Here is a 9,475-nt window from a genome sequence, read left to right as displayed (position 1 = left end):
GCTCCCACCAAAAGACAGACTGGGGCTTCCCTGGTGGCGCAGTGGTTAGGGGTCCGCCTGCCAGTACAGGGGACGCGGGTTCGTGCCCCGGTCCAGGAGGATCCCACATGCTGTGGAGCGGATAGGCCTGTGAGCCATGGCCACTGGGCCTGCGCGTCCAGAGCCTGTGCTCCGCAACGGGAGAGGCCGCATTGGTGGGAGGCCCACGTACCGCAAAAAAAAAAAAGATACAGACTGGCTGAATGGATACAAAAACAAGACCCATATATATGCTGTCTACAAGAGACCCACTTCAGACCTAGGGACACATACAGACTGAAAGTGAGGGGATGGAAAAAGATATTCCATGCAAATGGAAATCAAAAGAAAGCTGGAGTAGCAATTCTCATATCAGACAAAATAGACTTTAAAATAAAGACTATTAGAAGAGACAAAGAAGCACACTACATAATGATCAAGGGATCGATCCAAGAAGAAGATATAACAATTGTAAATATTTATGCACCCAACATAGGAGCACCTCAATACATAAGGCAAATACTAACAGCCATAAAAGGGGAAATTGACAGTAACACAATCATAGTAGGGGACTTTAACACCCCACTTTCACCAATGGACAGATCATCCAAAATGAAAATAAATAAGGAAACACAAGCTTTAAATGATACATTAAACAAGATGGACTTAATTGATATTTATAGGACATTCCATCCAAAAACAACAGACTACACATTTTTCTCAAGTGCTCATGGAACATTCTCCAGGATAGATCATATCTCGGGTCACAAATCAAGCCTTGGTAAATTTAAGAAAATTGAAATTGTATGAAGTATCTTTTCCAACCACAACGCTATGAGACTACATATCAATTACAGGAAAAGATCTGTAAAAAATACAAACACATGGAGGCTAAACAATACACTACTTAATAACGAAGTGATCACTGAAGAAATCAAAGAGGAAATCAAAAAATACCTAGAAACAAATGACAATGAAAACACGATGACCCAAAACCTATGGGATGCAGCAAAAGCAATTCTAAGAGGGGAGTTTATAGCAATACAATCCTACCTTAAGAAACAAGAAACATCTCGAATAAACAACCTAACCTTGAACCTAAAGCAATTAGAGAAAGAAGAACAAAAAAACCCCAAAGTTAGCAGAAAGAAAGAAATCATAAAGATCAGAACAGAAATAAATAAAAAAGAATTAAAGGAAACGATAGCAAAGATCAATAAAACTAAAAGCTGGTTCTTTGAGAAGATAAACAAAATTGATAAACCATTAGCCAGACTCATCAAGAAAAAAAGGGAGAAGATTCAAATCAATAGAATTAGAAATAAAAAAGGAGAAGTAACAACTGACACTGCAGAAATACAAAAGATCATGAGAGCTTACTACAAGCAACTCTATGCCAATAAAATGGACAACCTGGAAGAAATGGACAAATTCTTAGAAATGCGCAACCTGCCAAGATTGAATAAGGAAGAAACAGAAAATATGAACAGATCAATCACAAGCACTGAAATTGAAACTGTGATTAAAAATCTTCCAACAGAGCTTTCCTGGTGGCGCAGTGGTTGGTAGTCCGCCTGCCGATGCAGGGGATGCGGGTTTGTGCCCCGGTCTGAGAGGATCTTGCGTGCCGCAAAGCAGCTGGGCCCGTGAGCCATGGCCGCTGAGCCTGTGCGTCCGGAGCCTGTGCTCCGCAGCGGAAAAGGCCATGGCAGTGAGAGGCCCGTGTACAGCACCAAAAAAAAAAAATATCCAGCTACAAAAGCCCAGGACCAGATGGATTCACAGGCGAATTCTATCAAACATTTAGAGAAGAGCTAACACCTATCCTTCTCAAACTCTTCCAAAATATAGCAGAGGGAGGAACACTCCCAAACTCATTATACGAGGCCACCATCACCCATCACCCAAACCAAACAAAGATGTTGCAAAGAAAGAAAACTACAGGCCAATATAACTGATGAACATAGATGCAAAAATCTTCAACAAAATACTAGCAGACAGAATCCAACAGCACATTAAAAGGATCATAGACCATGATTAAGTGGGGTTTATTCCAGGAATGCAAGGATTCTTCAATATACGCAAATCAATCAATGTGGTACACCATATTAACAAATTGAAGGAGAAAAACCATATGATCATCTCCATAGATGCAGAGAAAGCTTTTGACAAAATTCAACACCTATTTATGATAAAAACCCTGCAGAAAGTAGGCATAGAGGGAACTTTCCTCAACATAATAAAGGCCATATATGACACACCCACAGCCAACATCGTCCTCAATGGTGAAAAACTGACAGCATTTCCACTAAGATCAGGAACAAGACAAGGTGGCCCACTCTCACCACTCTTATTCAACATAATTTTGTAAGTTTTAGCCACAGGAATCAGAGAAGAAAAGGAAATAAAAGGAATCCAAATCGGAAAAGAAGAAGTAAAGCTGTCACTGTTTGCAGATGACATGACACTATACATAGAGAATCCTAAAGATGCTACCTGAAAACTACTAGAGCTAATCAATGAATTTGGTAAAGTGGCAGGATACAAAATTAATGCACAGAAATCTCTGGCATTGCTATACACTAATGATGAAAAATCTGAAAGTGAAATTAAGAAAACACTCCCATTTACCATTGCAACAAAAAGAATAAAATACCTAGGAATAAACCTACCTAAGGAGACAAAAGACCTGTATGCAGAAAATTATAAGACACTGATGAAAGAAATTAAAGAAGAGACAAATAGATGGAGAGATAAACCATGTTCTTGGATTGGAAGAATCAACATTGTGAAAATGACTATACTACCCAAAGCAATCTACAGATTCAATGCAATCCCTATCAAACTACCACTGGCATTTTTCACAGAAGTAGAAAAAAAATTTCACAATTTGTATGGAAACACAAAAGACCCCAAATAGCCAAAGCAATCTTGAGAACGAAAAACAGAGCTGGAGGAATCAGGCTCCCTGACTTCAGACTATACTACAAAGCTACAGTAATCAAGACAGTATGGTACTGGCACAAAAACAGAAATATAGATCAATGGAACAGGACAGAAAGCCCAGAGATAAACCCACGCACATATGGTCACCTTATCTTTGATAAAGAAGGCAGGAATGTACAGTGGAGAAAAGACAGCCTCTTCAATAAGTGATGCTGGGAAAACTGGACAGGTACATGTAAAAGTATGAGATTAGAACACTCCCTAACACCATATACAAAAATAAGCTCAAAATGGATTAAAGACCTAAATGTAAGGCCAGACACTATCAAACTCTTAGAAGAAAACATAGGCAGAAGAGTCTATGACATAAATAACAGCAAGGTCCTTTTTGACCGACCTCCTAGAGAAATGGAAATAAAAACAAAAATAAACAAATGGGACCTAATGAAACTTCAAAGCTTTTGCACAGCAAAGGAAACCATAAACAGGACAAAAAGACAACCCTCAGAATGGGAGAAAATATTTGCAAATGAAGCAACTGACAAAGGATTAATCTTTAAAACTTACAAGCAGCTCATGCAGCTCAGTATCAAAAGAACAAACAACCCAATCCAAAAATGGGCAGAAGACCTAAATAGACATTTCTCCAAAGAAGATATACAGATTGCCAACAAATACATGAAAGAATGCTCAACATCATTAATCATTAGAGAAATGCAAATCAAAACTACAATGAGATATCATCTCACACCGGTCAGAATGGCTTTCATCAAAAAATCTAGAAACAATAAATGCTGGAGAGGGTGTGGAGAAAAGGGAACACTCTTGCACTGCTGCTGGGAATGTGAACTGGTACAGCCACTATGGAGAACAGTATGGAGGTTCCTTAAAAAACTACAAATAGAACTACCATACGACCCACCAATCCCACTACTGGGCATATACCCTGAGAAAACCATAATTCAAAAAGAGTCATGTACCAAAATGTTCATTGCAGCTCTACTTACAATAGCCAGGAGATGGAAGCAACCTAAGTGTCCATCATCGGATGAATGGATAAAGAAGATGTGGCACATATATACAATGGAATATATTACTCAGCCATAAAAAGAAACGAAATTGAGTTATTTGTAGTGATGTGGATGGACCTACAGTCTGTCATACAGAGTGAAGTAAGTCAGAAAGAGAAAAACAAATACCGTCTGCTAACACATATATATGGAATCTAAGAAAAAAAAATGTCATGAAGAACCTAGGGGTAAGATGGGAATAAAGACACAGACCTACTAGAGAATGAACTTGAGGATATGGGGAGGGGGAAGGGTAAGCTGTGACAAAGTGAGAGAGTGGCATGGACATACATACACTACCAAACGTAAAACAGATAGCTAGTGGGAAGCAGCCACATGGCACAGGGAGATCAGCTCGGTGCTTTGTGATCACCTAGAGGGATGGGATAGGGAGGGTGGGAGGGAGGGAGACGCAAAAGGGAAGAGATATGGGAACATATTTATATGTATAACTGATTCACTTTGTTATAAAGCAGAAACTAACACACCATTGTAAAGCAATTATACTCCAATAAAGATGTTAAAAAAAAAAGTTCATCCAGAAAGAAAAAAATAATAATACATCTCAGTGAATACATGCTATATGTATTTTTAAAAACATGTACCACTGTATAATAATAATTCCAGGAGTTAGGTGTAGTTAAGGAACACCACAGAGTACATATCACTTGCATATGCACGCATACTGTATAATGTTGCTATTTAAGAGATATATTGAGTTGGCCAAAAGGTTCATTTGGTTTTTTCCATAAGATGGCTCTGGTAGCACTTAGTTGTTTTTAACTTCATTTGAAACAATTTTGTTAGATTGTATTGTGACAACAGTCATATCACTGTGCATTAAAAAAAAACTCATCAGGCTTCCCTGGAGGCGCAGTGGTTGAGAGTCCGCCTGCCGATGCAGGGACACGGGTTCGTGCCCCGGTCCGGGAAGATCCCACATGCCGCGGAGCGGCTGGGCCTGTGAGCCATGGCTGCTGAGCCTGCGCGTCCGCAGCCTGTGCCCCGCAACGGGAGAGGCCACAACAGTGAGAGGCCCGCGTACCGCAAAACAAAACAAAACAAACAAACAAACAAAAAAACTCATCAAAATTGGTGAATTTTTGTGTAGCCATTTTGCCGAAATGCAAAATGTTGCTGAAAAGCAACATCTTTGGCATATTATGCTTTATTATTTCAAGAAAGGTAAAAACGCAACTGAAATGCAAAAAAAGATTTGTGCAGTGTATGGAGAAGGTGCTGTGACTGATCAAACATGTCAAAAGTGGTTTGCGAAGTTTCGTGCGGGAGATTTCTTGCTGGACGATGCTCCATCGTTGGGTAGACTAGTTGAAGATGGTAGCGATCAAATCGAGACATTGAGAACAATCAACATTATACCACGTGGGAGATAGCCGACATACTCAAAATATCCCAATCAAGCACTGAAAATCATTTGCACCAGCTTGGTTATGTTAATTGCTTTGATGTTTGGGTTCCACGTGAGTTAAGCCAAAAAAAGCTTCCTGACCATATTTCCACATGCGATTCTCTACTTAAACATAACGAAAACGTTCCGTTTTTAAAACAAATTGTGACGGGCGATGAAAAGTGGATACTGTATAATAATGCGGAATGGAAGAGATCGTGGGCAAGCAAAATGAATCACCACCAACCATACCAAAGGCCTGTCTTCATCCAAACAAGGTGATGTTGTGTATGTGGTGGGACTGGAAGGGAGTCCTCTATTATGAGCTCCTTCCGGAAAACCAAACGATTAATTCCAGCAAGTACTGCTCCCAATTAGACCAACTGAAAGCAGCACTCGACGAAAAGCGTCTGGAATTAGTCAACAGAAAACGCATAATCTTCCATTAGGATAACGCAAGACCGCATGTGTCTTTGATGACCAGGCAAAAACTGTTACAGCTTGGCTGGGAAGTTCTGATTCATCCGCCGTATGCACCTTCGGATTTCCATTTATTTAGGGCTTTACAAAATTCTCTTAATGGTAAAAATTTCAAATCCCTGGAAGACTGTAAAAGGCACCTGGAACAGTTCTTTGCTCACAAAGATAAAAAGTTTTGGGAATACGGAATTATAAAGTTGCCTGAAAAATGGCAGAAGGTAGTGGAACAAAACGGTGAATACATTGTTCAATAAAGTTCTTGGTGAAAATGAAATATGTATCTTTTATTTTTACTTTAAAACCAAAGGAACTTTCTGGCCAACCCAATATTTCTAGACATTTTCTCTTTCTCGACTCTCATTGTTCCTAAATTCCTATACCAGAAGAGCCCTAGAAAGAGGGGAGACCCTGCAAGGATTTTATTCAGTATGACAGTTTGGCCAAATGATTTCAAGGTTTGGACATATTTATCCGTATGCATTATTTCAGATTATAAGGTGAGTGGAACTTCAGTTCTACTTGTACTTATGCCATAATATACCAATATAACCTGGAATATTAGTTTTGCAGCAGTTTCTTTACTTCCACATCTCCCCTTCCCCAAATGTACAAGGTTTGTTAGAAGTTTTAAACACTTTCTAAATTTCTCTAGGGTTAAAGCGCTAAGCACAACGCCTCACACAGAAAGCGGCCATTAAACATCTGAACGTTTGAATGAATGAAAGCGTACGTAACACTGCTGTGCTGCTTTCCATACTAGCAAGTTTCCTCACTTCGCCCCCGCCAGAGTTTCCCAGGACAAGTTTCCAACCACGGAACATTTTATTTAACTCGTTATTTTAACACGGGGTGAGTCACTGGGAAAAGAAAATAAATCAATGTAAGTTGTTTCTTTCATTAAGCGAAGATGACATGTCACGAGTGCGCATGCCCAGCATGCCCTATTTTAAGAGTGCAAAATAATTAAATTGGTTACACTAATAGCAAGCTCTGGAAAGAAAAAAGACCCCTCGCATATTCGGGGCGCTCTTTCAGATGCCACACCCAAAGCACCTGAACTCTAAGAACCTCTCTCCTCGGGGCAAGGCAGAGGCAGGTCCCGCCGGCGAAGACCCGGGTCTTCGTGCTCCTCGGCGACCCGCACGCAGGTCACAGGCTCCGGGGCGTATCTGGACGGTGCGGGCGACCGCACTTCCACGGCGGGCTCGGGAGCATCCTCCCCCGGGAACACCCGCTCAGGGGCGACCCCGGTGGTCACCGCGGGCCCGCGCCGGCCAGGGAGCGCGCGGCCGATACTCACCCGTTGGGAATAACGGTTCTTCTTCACCGCAACGCGAGAGGTGCGGGGTTCTCACGACCCAGGCCACCCCGCTCTCAGATCTCTTCCAGAACAGCCGCCAGGGCAGTTGCGGCCACTGGAACACAGACGCAGGCGGCGGGTGATCAAAGCCCGTGGCTCCCGCCGGGCGCTCTAGGCGGAGACCGGGCCGAGCCCCAAGCCCACGCAGCCGGGTGAGCAGACGTTGCGCACGGAAGATTCCAGAAGGCACCGGCTCCTCGCGCGCGCCGGGGCCGCACCGCGCATGCTCCGCACCGCGCATGCTCCCGAACCGCCTTGAAGTTCAGCTAGAGGAGCAAGCGCCAGGCTAGCTTGTGGAGCGGACGTCGGGAGCGCTGCGGGGCGGTTGGTGACCTCTCAGAGTATGCGGTGAACGGTGCGTCCTGCCTTCGCTGCCCAGACGTAGCAAAAGTGCAGTCCATCCAGGTGAATGTCTTACTGCCCCAGAAAGCCTCCACCCTTCCCTGTCAGACGCTCCAGTATTTTGTCTGGTTGGAGACCGGCTCTGTGGGTTCCCCGGCTACCAGGGCCAGACCCGCATGGGCCACTGGGACTTGTAGTCCCCGGGACCTGGCCCACCCATTAGTCATCCCCTTGGGAATTAATCGGGTTGAGAACAACTCCATTATATAGCTTTCGAGAGCACTGGTTGATTTACTTTGAATCCGGGACCGTATTATTTATTGAGTCCCTACTGTGTGATGAACACCTTGCTAGGATTGGTGGAGGGTAGAAGAAGATGAGTTCATGCCCCAGCCCACTGTAGGTAAGCAAGTGGCCTTGTAAGGTAGACTGTAATGAACAAAAACTACGTATTATTAGTGGTAGTGGAGGTCCCAGAAGGACCGGAGTCAGAAAAAAATTTCCTGGAAGATGTGGGGCTTGAATCCGGCTTTGAAATGTGGAATGCTCTAGATTACGGGAGAAGCTGGAAAAATCAAATGATGGAATTGCGGGGAGTATAAAGAAGAGTTTGGTCTGGGTATAGTTGAAGGTTTATGAGAGAGTGGTGAGCAAGGCTTAGGTGGGGAAGTGGACACAAGCGTCTTTTGCCCTCACTTACAGAAAGGGCCTTTGTTTTGAGTTTCTCTCCAGTGGAGACTATAAGTACAGGCACCCAAGATACATCTTCAGGTTTAAATAAAAGATAACACCACAGGACTTACTTGTGTCCAGTTTCTGGACCTCATGGCCCTTGTTGCTCTATGAATTAATACATTTTTATCAATCCTATGATGAACTTGTGGGTAGCAAAATTACATTGCATTGTGTGTTGGATATAATGTTTCAAAATATACTACAGTTTTTATAATTTGTTTTGTCACTTATTCAATTTTTTTAAATTTTATTTTATTTATTTTATTTTTGGCTGCATTGGGTCTTCGTTGCTGCATGCGGGCTTTTCTCTGGTTGCTGTGAGTGGGGACTACTCTTCGTTGCAGTGCGTGGCCTTCCCATTGTGGTGGCTTCTCTTGTTGCAGAGCACGGGCTCTAGGCGTGCGGGCTTCAGTCATTGTGGCACGTGGGCTTAGCAGTTGTGGCTCACGGGCTCTAGAGCGCAGGCTCAGTAGTCGTGGTGCACGGGCTTAGTTGTTCCTCGGCATGTGGGATCTTCCCGGACCAGGGATAGAGTCCCGTGTCCCCTGCATTGGCAGGCTGATTCTTAACCACTGCACCATTAGGGAAGCCCTCAATTTTTATATACCAGAAGTTTCAAGGGAAGTGGATCCAGTCTTTCTTGACCTACAGAAGCAGGTTGTGATGATTTCTGACTTAGTCCTGAGAGCAGTGGATGATTTAGTTTTGATGCCTTTCAAAGATGTGTACAAATTCACAGATCAGAAAATTCTTTGTCAGACTGTTGGTTCCTAGGTTTTCAGTTTAGAAAATAAGATCACAGTTAACTAAAAGATATTAATTTTCAAACTTAGGTAATGGAACACCTGGAAATCTTGATCGTTTTCATGAAACACTGTGAAATAATGCTGTGTTACACTTAATTGTGGAATATTTTGGTTAAGTTCCACCTTTTCCATATCCCAGTACCAGTAAAGGGTAGCTGGTGACATGTATTTAATAAATTTTAATTTGAAAAAGTGCTATCCATTGCTTTAATTTTATCATAACTTTGAACAAGACTAATTTTTTGGCATAGCATCCCCATTCAAATCAAATGGGAGAACATGATTTGTCAAACATTGCTATAAGGGAGTT

General features: G+C 42.4%; 1 protein-coding gene across 1 annotated transcript in view; it reads left to right on the top strand.

The window, feature by feature from the left end:
- Window positions 1–7,460: 7,460 nt before the first annotated feature.
- CC2D2B (coiled-coil and C2 domain containing 2B) overlaps window positions 7,461–9,475 on the top strand; it is a 96,082-nt gene continuing 94,067 nt past the window's right edge. Inside the window, exon 1 of the mRNA XM_067709881.1 lies at window positions 7,461–7,687. The gene's annotated coding sequence lies outside the window, so the exon portion shown is untranslated. The remainder of the gene's footprint in view (window positions 7,688–9,475) is intronic.

Source organism: Pseudorca crassidens, chromosome 16 (assembly GCF_039906515.1).
Source record: "Pseudorca crassidens isolate mPseCra1 chromosome 16, mPseCra1.hap1, whole genome shotgun sequence".
NCBI classification, from domain to species: domain Eukaryota; kingdom Metazoa; phylum Chordata; class Mammalia; order Artiodactyla; family Delphinidae; genus Pseudorca; species Pseudorca crassidens.
This window is presented reverse-complemented; position numbering and strand designations above follow the sequence as displayed.